The sequence below is a fragment of the Chiloscyllium plagiosum genome, unplaced genomic scaffold, assembly GCF_037043375.1.
Source record: "Chiloscyllium plagiosum isolate Xiang-an unplaced genomic scaffold, Cpla_swu_hap1 HiC_scaffold_42, whole genome shotgun sequence".
NCBI lineage: Eukaryota > Metazoa > Chordata > Chondrichthyes > Orectolobiformes > Hemiscylliidae > Chiloscyllium > Chiloscyllium plagiosum.
Window position 1 is genome coordinate 9,361,100 of NW_028270180.1, and position 12,939 is coordinate 9,374,038.

Here is a 12,939-nt window from a genome sequence, read left to right on the forward strand (position 1 = left end):
AGAGCGAGCGCGAGAGAGAGCGAGCGCGAGAGAGAGCGAGCGCGAGAGAGAGAGCGCGAGAGAGAGAGAGAGCGCGAGAGAGAGAGAGAGAGCGCGAGAGAGAGAGAGAGCGCGAGAGAGAGCGCGAGAGAGAGAGAGCGCGAGAGAGAGAGAGCGCGAGAGAGAGAGAGCGCGAGAGAGAGAGAGAGCGCGAGAGAGAGCGCGAGAGAGAGAGAGCGCGAGAGAGAGAGAGAGCGCGAGAGAGAGAGAGAGCGCGAGAGAGAGAGAGAGCGCGAGAGAGAGAGAGCGCGAGAGAGAGAGAGCGCGAGAGAGAGCGCGAGAGAGAGAGCGAGCGCGAGAGAGAGCGAGCGCGAGAGAGAGCGAGCTCGAGAGAGAGCGAGCGCGAGAGAGAGCGAGCGCGAGAGCGAGCGCGAGAGCGAGCGCGAGAGCGAGAGAGAGAGCGCGAGAGAGAGAGAGAGAGCGCGAGAGAGAGAGAGAGAGAGCGCGAGAGAGAGAGAGCGCGAGAGAGAGAGAGAGCGCGAGAGAGAGAGAGCGCGCGAGAGAGAGAGAGAGAGAGCGCGAGAGAGAGAGCACGAGAGAGAGCGCGAGAGAGCGAGCGCGAGAGAGAGAGCGCGAGAGAGAGAGAGAGCGCGAGAGAGAGAGAGCGCGAGAGAGAGAGAGCGCGAGAGAGAGAGAGCGCGAGAGAGAGAGAGAGCGCGAGAGAGAGAGAGAGCGCGAGAGAGAGAGAGCGCGAGAGAGAGCGAGCGCGAGAGAGAGCGAGCGCGAGAGAGAGCGAGCGCGAGAGAGAGAGCGCGCGAGAGAGAGAGCGCGCGAGAGAGAGAGAGCGCGAGAGAGAGAGAGCGCGAGAGAGAGAGAGCGCGAGAGAGAGAGCGCGAGAGAGAGAGAGCGCGAGAGAGAGAGCGCGAGAGAGAAAGAGAGAGAGAGCGCGAGAGAGAAAGAGAGAGAGAGCGCGAGAGAGAGAGAGCGCGAGAGAGAGAGAGAGAGCGAGAGAGAGAGAGCGCGAGAGAGAGAGAGCGCGAGAGAGAGAGAGCGCGAGAGAGAGAGAGCGCGAGAGAGAGAGAGCGCGAGAGAGAGAGAGCGCGAGAGAGAGAGAGCGCGAGAGAGAGAGAGCGAGAGAGAGAGCGCGAGAGAGAGAGCGCGAGAGAGAGAGAGAGCGCGAGAGAGAGAGAGAGCGCGAGAGAGAGAGAGAGCGCGAGAGAGAGAGAGAGCGCGAGAGAGAGAGAGAGAGCGCGAGAGAGAGAGAGCGCGAGAGAGAGAGCGCGAGAGAGAGAGCGCGAGAGAGAGAGCGCGAGAGAGAGAGAGAGCGCGAGAGAGAGAGGGCGCGAGAGAGAGCGCGAGAGAGAGCGCGAGAGAGAGAGAGAGCGCGAGAGAGAGAGAGAGCGCGAGAGAGAGAGAGAGCGCGAGAGAGAGAGAGAGCGCGAGACAGCTCAACGTTTATGTTACCAGTCACGTATCTGAGACAATCATATCTCTGATCATAACCCATCGAGGTTTGTAGAGAGATTTAAGGACAAACATTCCAGACTGTTTAAATGGAGCTTCCTGTTAGAGCCATTCAATTTGAAAATGGTACATGTAGCAGGATGAGAAAACGTGATTGTTGACACATTTGCAACACTTGATAAATGGAGGTGTTCAGTGACATGAGTAACACAGACTGGAAAAAATTTATAGGGCAACCTCGATTATCCGAACGAGATGGGTGGGCACTATTTCGCTCGGATAATTGATTATTTGGTTAATCGATTCAATGACTTTCCTCTGGAGTTCGGAGTTTTCTATTAAGTCTGCTCCCTGTTCAGACTAGGCAGCAGCACAGCGCGCGCGAGCCCCCGCCCTCACCTGCCCCCAATCCCGTCCAACACCTCCCCCCATCCAACACTGCCCAACCCCGTCCAACCCTGCCCAACCCCATCCATGCCCTAAACCCTATCTAATCCTGCCCCCGCCCATCCCCAAAGCTTCCTCAAGTAGATCAACCCAGACACTTTGGAGCCTGTGTCTTTATGATCTTCTGGGGAAAAAAAACGACAACTTAACCTTGTTAAAGGAGCAGCATCATCACATAATACAATGTCAAGGTTAAATATCCATATTGGGCCTCAGTAACTAACTAACCAACTACTCTATCCATTGACTTTAAGGCTTCAATACTTCAAAACTCATGATAAACATTTAATTTTCTGCTTTCCCCTATTCAATCTTTATCCAATTAGTAAACTTAAGATCGTCATTATAAGTTTTTTTTTATTTTTTTATTTCAAAAATATACTTTATTCATAAAATACTTTGATGATCTGTACAATTGGACATGCCATACATACGTAAACATTCCATTTCTGTGCATTCCTATTTACAGGTCTGTACGATTACATTTTTAGCTGAGACATCAGCAGAGCCCAAATGACTGCGTGGACTCCCTGTTCTTCTTAGGCAGGCAGATGTTACACGGTGGTCTTTCCCCACCACGCCTTGACGGCAGCTGCCCCAAGCTTCAGTGCGTCCCTCAACACGTAGTCCTGGACCTTGGAAAGTGCCAGTCTGCAACAGTCAGGATCAACTCCTTCAGCTGGAAGATCAACAGGTTTCGGACGGCCCAGAGAGCGTCCTTCACCGAGTTGATGATCCTCCAGGCACAGTTGATGTTCGTCTCAGTGTGCGTCGCGGGGAACAGGCCGCAGAGCATGGAGTCCTGCGTCACGGCGCTGCTCAGGACGAACCTCGACAAACCCCTGCATTCCTCTCCAGACTTCCTCTGCATAGGCACATTCCAGAAGGTGGTGTGTGACAGTCTCGTCCCCACTGCAGCCGCTTTGAGGGCAGCGTGCGGTGCGGCTGAGAGTCCGGGCATGCATAAAGGATCTCACAGGCAGAGCCCTTCTCACCACCAGCCAAGCCATGTCTTGGTGCTTGTTGGAAATATCTGGCGATGAGGCATTCTGCCAAATGGCTTTGACAGTCTGCTCAGGGAACCGCTCGATAGGATCCGCCCTCTCCTTTTCCTGAAGGGTCTCAAGGACACTACGTGCTGACAACTTCCTGATGGATTTGTGGTCAAAGGTATTTTCTTCATAAATTTCTCCACAAAGAGAACGGAGTGGTCCAACTACTCAGAGCGTTCCGCGGCAGCGAGGCCTGGCCCATCCTTCGCAACACCAGGGACAGGTAGAACCTCAGTACTTAGTGACACTTGGTATTTGTGTACCGGGGATCCACGCACAGCTTGATGCAGCCATACACAAAGGTGGCCATCAGGGCGAGGGTGGCATTGGGCATGTTTTTTCCCCATTGCACAGGTCTTTGTACATTGTGTCTCTTCTGACCTGGTCCATCTTTGATCTCCACATGAAGTGGAAGATGGCCCGGGAGACTGCGGGAGCAAAGGTTCTGGGGATAGGCCAGACCTGTGCCACATATAACAATACTGAGAGTACCTCACACCTGATGACCAGGTTCTTCCCGGCAATGGAGAGCGACCGTTGCTCCCATCTGCCCAGTTTCTGTCTCATCTTCCTGATCCGCTCCTCCCAGGTCTTGGCGCACGGCCCAGCCCCCCCGAACCAAATACCCAGCACCTTCAGGTGGTCCGTCCCGACGGTGAAGGGGTTAGAGGATTGGTCGGCCCAGTTCCTGAAGAGCATGGCCTCGTTCTTGCCTCGGTTTACCTTGGCCCCTGAGGCCCGCTCGAACTGGTCACAGAAGCACATGAGTCTGTGCACGGACAGCGGATCCGAGCAGAAAATGGCGACGTCATCCATGTATAGGGAGGCCTTAACCTGCAGGCCCCCACTGCCAGGAATAGTCACCCCTCTCAGGCTCACATCCTTCCTGATTGATTCGGCAAGTGGCTCGATGCAACACACAAACAAGGCAGGAGAGAGAGGGCAGCCCTGCCTGACTCCAGATCTTACAGGGAAGCTATCTGATTCCCACCCATTGATTGAGACTGCACTGACAATGTTGGTGTAGAGCAGTCTGATCCAATTGCAGATTCCCTCCCCAAAGCCCATTTTGGAGAGGACATCCCTCATATGTATGTGATATCCTGTCGAAGGCTTTTTCCTGGTCCAGGCTGATGAGGCAGGTGTCCACCCCCCTGTCCTGCACGTAGGCAATCGTATCTCGGAGTGCGAGACCCTCAGCGATCTTCCTGCCCAGTACAGCACAGGTTTGGTCAGGGTGGATCACCGATCCCAGAGCAGACCTGACCCGGTTGGCAATGACCTTTGACAAGATTTTGTAGTCTGTGTTTAACAGTGAGATTGGTCTCCAATTTCTAATTTCCTCCCTCTCCCCCTTCTGCTTGTAGATGAGGGTGATGATGCCTTTCGTGATGGATTCACTCATGGTACCTGCCTGAAGCATACTGACATACACCTCCAGCAGGTCCTGGCCCATCAAGTCCCAAAGAGCAGAATAGATCTTGACCGGTAAGCCGTCGCTTCCGGGAGTTTTATTCTTTTCGAAGGACTCGAGGGCCTTGGTCAGCTCATCCAGAGATAGCGGCTGGTCCAGCCTCGCTCGTGTTCCATCGTCTAAGACCTCCGTGATAGAGGACAGGAACGACTGGGAGGCTGCGCTGTCGGTTGGCTTCGAGTCATACAGACCGGCATAGAAGAATTTGCTGATCCTCATGATGTCAGCCTGAGATGACGTTACCGAGCCATCTTCTTCCTTCAGGCTGCTGAGCACAGAGCTCTCTTTGTGCACCTTCTGGAAGAAGAAACATGAGCATGTCTCGTCCTGCTCCACGGAGCGGACCCTGGGCCAGAAGATTATCTTGGAGGCCTCCGAAGCAAAGAGCGAGGCTTGCTGGCCCTTCACCTCCTTGAGGTCCTCCCTGACATCAACTCCCAACGTCTGCAGCAGGAGCAGGTTCTGCATACTTTCCTGGAGCTGGGACAGTTTTCCTCGTCGCTCTCTCTCGCCTCCTGAACACCTTTGAGGATGAAGAACCTCGATGTTCCCTTCTACTGTTTCCCACCAGTCCGCTGGGGACTAAGAGGGGCTTTGCGGTTCTCCAACCTGCGTAATCCCTCTTGAGCTCCTCGATGTTTCCCGGGGTCAACAGCTTAGTGTTCAGTTTCCACGTTCCCTTACCAGCCCGCTGCTCAGCCTATAGGTGACAGTCAGACAGCAGGAGGCAGTGGCCAGAGAAGAACACCGGCTTGACATCGGTGGTTCTGACCGAGAACATTCGGGACACAAACAGGTAATCTATCCTTGAGCGGATAGACCCGTCAGCCCATGACCAGGTGTATCTATGCTGCGCTCCGTCTGCAGGGGTGCTGAAGACATCGTGCAGCTTGGCATCTTTGACCGTTTCCATCAGGGCTCTGGACGTGGCATCCAGTTTACTGTCTCCTCCCCCGCCGGATCCTCCATCTGCATCAATGATACAGTTGAAGTCTCCGGCCAGAATGACCGGCCTGGACGTAGCCAGCAACAGTGGAAGCTGCTGCAGGACGGCTAACCGTTCACTCTTACCCGCTGGAGCGTACACGTTGATTAGTCTCACGGGAGCGTTTCTGTATGTAACATCCGCGATGAGGAGGCACCCGCCCACCACCTCCTTAACCTCGGAGGTGGTGGAGTTGCCTCCTCGCAACAGAATACCCAGGCCTGAGGAGCGGTTATCGTTGCCCCCCGATCAAACTGACGGCCCATGGGCCCACAAGCTCGACCATCTCCTGGAACTGCTGAGGTGTGGTGTTCCACACTCCTGCAGAAACAGGACATCGGCTTTGACACTGGCCAGGAAGGCCAGCGTTGAAACACATCGCGCAGCAGATTTTATGCTGCGCACATTAATACTTACAATTTTTATACCCATTTTTAACAAGTTGTGAGGTTACCCGCGTCCATTTGCCACTGGTCCTGCCCCTCTGCAGTAGCTGTCTGCATCCCCATGGTGTACACGAACTGCTGGACCCTCGCTGGGCTGAGGTAGCTGTCCAGCTCCTCACTGGGCCCATTTGCCCGCTCCGGTGTCATTGGGCCAGGACCAGGGTCCACGTTGTCTGCTCCCTCTGATAGCAAAGCTGGAGGGTGGGTGGAGGATGTTCCCACTGGCATCAACCCTCAGGGTTACCTTGACCTGTCGTTTGCTGGTCCAGATCCCGAAAGGGTCAACCAAGTCGGTGCTTTCTCCCTCAACCTGCACATATCTTCTCAGGAACGTCAGGACATCGGTTGGTGGAACATAGGGGTTGTACATGTGGATCTTAACAACCCGACTCCTCTGCGCAGGAAGCACACACAACAGGGGCTGTCACCTGGTCGGGGGTGGTCATTTCCCCCTTGTTTCATCCCTTGTTTGGCAGGTGCTGCCCTCCTTTCTCCCTGCAGCGCTCTGCCTCTTCTTTTGGTGACGACCCTCCGTGAGCCCGTCCTAACCCTCCGAAGAGCTGTCCGTGTCTTCCCCATGCAGCTGCCGTTTCCCCCTTTTCTGGGAGGTTTTGGTGGCTTGGCGGCTTTTCTTCCTCCTGTTTTGTACTGGGATCCATTCCTCTGCCTCCTTCTTTCCCTTCTCCTCCTCCTCCTCTGTCTGTCCTGTCGGAGCTTCGCTCGGCCGCTGTACCTCTCCGGTAGCTGGCATCTGCTCTGCTCCGGCCTGTCCTTCCTTTTGCGTGCCCCCAGACACCATTCCCTTGCTGGTTAGTGATGCCTTGCTGTCCTTTTGCGGCCCATCCCTGGCCAGCTGCGCGTGGGTGGTGGCCTCTCGTCTTGGGCAGGCCTTGTACACATGGCCCGCCTCCCTGCACAGACTGCAGTTCTTGGCCTCCTTGCATTCTTTGGTCGGGTGGCCCTCCTTCTTGCAGTTCCGACAGATCGTGACCTTGCAGTCCGCCATGTGGCCTGACCTCCCGCAGGTTCGGCACACTTTCGGCTGCCCTGCGTAAGTCAGGTACCCTCTGCTCCCTCCGATAGCATAGCTGGAGAGTGGGTGGAGGATGTTCCCACTGGTATCAACCCTCAGGGTTACCTTGACCTGTCGTTTGCTGGTCCAGATCCTGAAAGGGTCAACCACATCGGCGCTTTCTCCCTCAACCTGCATATATCTTCTCAGGAACGTCAGGACATCGGTTGCTGGAACATAGGGGTTGTACATGTGGATTGTAACAACCCGATTCCTCTGTGCAGGAAGCACACACAACAGGACCGCCGACATGATGGAGAACAGCGGCTCCCCTTCCTTTTCTTTGAAGACCTTCAGGAGCTGCTCGCATTGCTTCACGCTCCTGAAAGTGACGTCAAAGTAGCCTGCCCCAGGGAAATCCTGCAGGCAGTACACGTCCGCTGCGGCGAACCCACAGCACTCGAGCAAAATCTTCTTGACGAACACTGTCCGATCGACTGGTGTACACTCCTCTACCTTCTTGACAGTCACTCTGACTGTGTTGCGAGCAGCTGTTGAGGCCATAGCTCGGAGGTTGGCTGGTCCCTGAATTGGCGTTAGGCTGAAGCCAGCATGAAGATCCACCAGTAACAGGTCAGCACAACCAAACGATCCTCCAACGTCCAATCACGATCAGCAATGATCTCCACTAGCTCTGATGACTCGCAAAACTGACAAGAACCGATACTACACTTGATCTTAGCCAAAAGTTAGTTCACACAGAGAAATTAAAATTGAACCCATAATTCGGAACTACATAATTCAGAACAAACCTACAGTTTCATGAAACCACTTCTCTGTTCAGATATGACTCAACAAAAGTAGCATCTTGTACTTTGGAAGGAAACAGATTGGAAAAAATTCTTTTCTTATTAGATGATTGGTCCCAGTCTTGCACAGTAATTAGTTCAGGATGAGCAAAGCATACTTCATTCAGAGGTAACTTCTCTCGCACTTACAATATGGAAATTGGCCCGAGCAGGAAACAAATCCTTTTTGGTCCAGGACACAGTAATCGAGAAAACTATTTTCACTTGCAAATTACAGACAAAATACTTGCACATGGAAAATTGAAGCATCCCTACCCGGTAACATTTCCAACTTACTCAGCAGATGCATCTGTTCAACACGAAGAATTGTCGAGCATTGGAAAGAAGTGGTGGAATGCTGGATCAGTCTTAGCCCCACTGAAGTGCACAGCTGGAGGTGTGATATCTTGAAGGTTCTAAGTGAATAAAAGATGATGTTACCAGATTGCTAGGTTTATTTTAAAATAGTCATAAATGGCATATAGGTGGAATTTTGGAGATAGCAACTAGTGTACTTAATGTCAACTGTGGAAATCAATCTTCCTCCAGAATACGTTGGGAGTTTCAGGATGTTGTGTTAGCAGTTCATCCACAAGCTGATGAAAACCTGCCTTTTTCACCAATGACACACAATAACACTTTAAAGACTAATTATTTGTTAGACTGTGTACTTAAAAATAGGAAATTATTCTGGTTTAAACTGGAGATTGTGGAAGATGCTTTTGTGAAAAGATTAGCTTAACAGAACTCATTGAATAAAGTAATATTCTACATGCACAGCAAAAACAGAAGGGAAGCTCGACACCTTGATTCTGTCGGTGTGTTCAGAACAGTTATGCCAGTGAGAACGGAGATTGATTTTTCACCCAGGACCAGTTCAGGAGTACTCAGCATAGCAACAACTTCTTGACTGGTTCCTGGGCAAATGGCTACATCACAAACATCCAGTCTGACAAGGTGAAAACAACTCTCCCTCACGTCCCCTTCGGTGAGTGGAGCAGTAAAAGAACATTCCAGGCAGCTAGTTACTCTCTCCCCCTGCAAATTCCCTTATGGAAAGCAAAAAGGGAAAACCAGATAGACTGAAAGAGTGAACCCTCAACCAACAAAAGATTGATTTAGAATTTATCGGTCCACACTTTCACATCCTCCTCAAAAAGGCAAAAGGAATCAAAAGGGAACTGAAGGAAAACATATTGTGGTTTGTAATCCAGAATGATGCCAGAAATGCTCCTTGCCAACCCATAACACATCCATCTAATCTTGTCTCTGTACATGATCTTCAATGCACTACTCAGAGTCATGACACACTTCCTTGTGACAGGCTCACAACCATTAAACTCTCCTGTCAAGATTTTCTTACAGTAATCTAGATTCCTATCTGCTGCATAAAACAGGACACTGTACTCAATGGCCTGTTCCCAGGGATTGTTAGCAAGACAAGCTCAGCTGGAGAACTAGTAACTTGGCCAAAGGTGCTCTTTGGATTGCCTGAAACCTGGTCTTGTAGTGCAGAAAGTTGTCTGAAACTGAGTGGAGGAATCTCTATGCATGTGTTTTTTTTGGTTTGGGGGCGAGGGGTGGGCTAATGGCTGCACTAGCTCTGGGGCGTTGCCAGAAAAATTCATTTTGGAAAGTCCAAAACTCACCGCCTTCTGCCAAATATCTGGTCTGGCCATACATGTTACTCCAAGCCCTCAGGAGCATGGCTAACTCTTTTTTTTTAATTAATCGCTCTCAGGATGGGGGAGTCTCTGGCTAAGCCAGTATTTTTTTGCCCATCCTAATTGTCAAGGGTCAACCACATTACTGTGGATCTGGAGTCACATCTAGGCCAGACCAGGTAAGGATGAAAGATTTTCTTTCCCAAAAGATACTAGTGAACCAGATGGGTCTTTCTGACTATCAACAATGGTTTCATGATCATAATTAGACCCTCAATTCTACATTCTTCATTGAATGCAAACTCAAACTATCTGTCATGGTGGGATTTGAACCCATGACCCGGGTCCCTAGAACATTAGCTGAATTTCTCGATTAGTAGTCTAGCGATAACAGTGCTAGGCCATTGCTTTCCAGATGCCCTATGAAATGGCTGAGCAGGCCACACAGTTCAAGGGTAAATACAGAAATACCTGCATCCCAAAGGATTAAAAACACTTCGAGAAAGTGTCTGTTCTGAGGAACCAGAGAGAGTCTTTGCCATGCTCTTGAAAAATGGCAAAGACAAGCCAACACTCTCTTCTTTCATTATTTAGGTCTGAACTCTTCTAAAGCTGAAACGGAGACACCCCTGTGGGGTACATGGCAACTCTGCCCATCCATTGCAACCCATTTCCAGCACACTGCTTTAAATTTTGTCAGCATTGGAGGTTCATACCAATGGACAAATCAGAATGCGGAACATCTAATAACTTTGTATCCAGAACTTCAAGCATATGAAAAGTTAGAAGAATGTAGTCATGCTGGGTGCACATGCTGTTTAATAGCTAAGGAGACCATAAAAGTGCTTTGTACATTCCTGCTCTGATAAGAACTCAAAACAATAATAATTTCTCATGGGCTTAACCCGAATCATATCATGCTGCCAATAACAGGTTGTTATTGATGCATTAATGGTTGCGAGTGTGGTGCTGGAAAAGCACAGCAGTTCATGCTGCCTGACCTGCTGTTCTTTTCCAGCACCACACACTCGACTTTGATCTCCAGCATCTGCAGTCCTCATTTTCTCTACATTGCTGGTTGCATCAGTTTACTGATTATTAGCACTCAAAAACAACCACTCTTTTTAAATGTGGATTACATCAGGATACCCAAATGTCTGATACCTTCGATTTGCATAAATGTTGTGTAAAGGCTTCAGGACCCCTGGAACAACCTTGCAGTTATGACAGTTTGCTGCAGATTTCTGAGTATAAATAGCCCAGTGTGGGAAAAGTTAGTACGCTCTACAAAGAAAATCTTGAGAGCAGATGGACATTAAAAGATGATGGTAGAATAGTCATTACCTGGTGAAATGAAGTCAGAGCCTTTTATATAAATGACTACAATGTACACCAGTACTCGGTGGCAATACTTAATAAATAATGTTACTCTGAAGTCAAAACATGAAGACATTTCTTGACTTTGGCCTCTCCTTGAATAGTCTATCTTGAACCCAATACATAGTGGCATTAAACAACATGGTAAAATATGGTGGCAGCAATGGAATACACAGCCAAGCAAATTGTGCAACAGGGAAAATTTACTAACAGACCAAAGATTGTTGAAGAGAAGAATGCAACCAAATTTATGTTCCAAGTATGGTCTTAAGTCCAACTAGCAGCCAGAAGAATGAGCATTGAAGAGCTGTTGTGAAGAAAAACTCTTCCAGAGAAACCACCAGGACATCATGTCTCAAAATGCTTTTAGAGCCATTTATAATCAGATAAAGAAAAAGAGTCCAAATCTGATCACATGGTGTCAACTCTGGCATAAAAGTTCCTCTGGCCAAAATCAAGTGAACACTAGAGCAGACATTTCTCATACAATTAAAAGAATCGAACCTTAGTGCATGAAGGTATTAAGAAAGTTGAGCACAGATCCATTGGAAGTCCTTCAGCTATGTCAAAAAAGAAATGTTATAATTTAAAAAGAAAACTTCCCAGAAGCCTAATGGCTGTTCCAGAGCAGGAACGCACAGAATTATGTTAAGCATTCCTACACCAAAACATCATCTGCATGGGAACATGGGCAACCAAACAAACAGTCTCAACAACTAAGCTTCTTAAAAGGATATTATTAGGCAGCAAGTACCCAAGCAGCAGCGATCGTACTTAGGCCACAAGGAGAGGCCTATCCATTGCAACTCCTGTCACCTCATTCCATTATTCCATCCTACCCAGTTACCAACCTAACTGCAGGAGCTACCTACTCAGTTGGAACAAAATCAGGCATGACTGGCAGGGTATCACCAAACACCAATATGTCCATTCAGGACACATGCTCAGGTCACCAAATCAATTGAATCTCTAATCTGCCAGCAGATAACCAGCCAAACAAGGTCAAGATTTATACAATTAAAAGTAGGAGTTTGGGTAGTGCTGTAGAACAAAGAGACCTAGGGGCTCCGGTACATAATTCTTTGAAATTTGCTTCACAGGGTGGTTAAGCGGTCATTTAGCACACTTGCCTTCATTGCTCACACCTGAGTATAGGGCTTGGGACATCATATTGAGGTTGTACAGGACATTGATGAGGTCCCTTCGGGGTACTATGCTCAGTTCTGGATGCTTTATAATAGGAAGATTATTTTGCTGAAAAGGGTTCAGAAGAGATTTATCAGGATTGTGCCAGAATGGAGGGCTTGAGTTTTAAGGAGAGCTGGATAGGCTGGGATTTTTTTCACTGGCGGCCAAGTTGAGAGGTGACCTTATAGAGGCTTCTGAAATTTTGAGGGGTGAATGGCAAATGGCCAAAGGGTGGAGGATTTCAAGACTAGGGACATATTTTTAAGGTAGAGGAGGAAGCTTTTTGGAAAAAAAGACTTTTTTTAAAAAACACAGGCAGTGGCCCATGTGTGGAATGAATTTCTAGAGGAGGAGGCAGATGCAGATACTGATACAATGTTTAAAAAGACATTTGAACAAGTACATGAATAAGAAATGTTTGGGGAGGATATGAGCCAAGTGTAGGCAAGTGGGACTAGCTCAGTTTGGGATTATGTTCAGCAAGGACTGGTTGGACCCAAGGGTCTGTTTCCATGCTGTATGACTCTATCATCAACTTTACCTTAAGTTTTTCTAGATCTGGTCATAGAATTTCTCAATCTAGTCAGCACTGCTGTCAGATCAGGTCAAAAACTCAGGGTAGGAGAAAACAAAACAAAACAAAGTGCAACACCTCATTGAGGTAGTGCACTGGAAATTAACCTCGTTTTTTGTGGAGTCATCACAAAAGTTCAAGATTTTAAGGACTACAACTCGCCAATTTACCTGTTTTTCAGACCCAAGTTAACAGAAATCATGGACTTGTTATCTGTATTTAAACAGGAATCACTATTTAGAAATAATACTCTAGCTGCAGATAAAAAAAAACTGAGAGCTTTTGACATATAACTCCCCGAGTTAAAACTCTAACCCCGCCCCTTTACAAATTATCCCTCTACACACATTAAAAAAGGTTGCAGGGAGAGTCTGGAAGGTGAGATGAGTTATGTGCTGATCAGAATGCTGCTCCTCTATCCTCTTTCTC

The 12,939-nt window shown here is 49.1% G+C and overlaps 1 protein-coding gene across 3 annotated transcripts in view; it reads right to left on the bottom strand.

Annotated features, from left to right (window-relative positions):
* The window catches only part of LOC122542488 (tyrosine-protein kinase CSK), a 146,366-nt gene that overhangs the window by 100,098 nt on the left and 33,329 nt on the right, over positions 1–12,939 (bottom strand). For 2 of the 3 annotated variants that reach the window (XM_043680257.2, XM_043680258.2), the window contains exon 2: positions 8,005–8,123. The gene's annotated coding sequence lies outside the window, so the exon portion shown is untranslated. Of the gene's footprint in view, positions 1–7,983; positions 8,124–12,939 lie in introns of all 3 variants that reach the window. The other variant, XM_043680259.2, reaches the window with a different exon arrangement.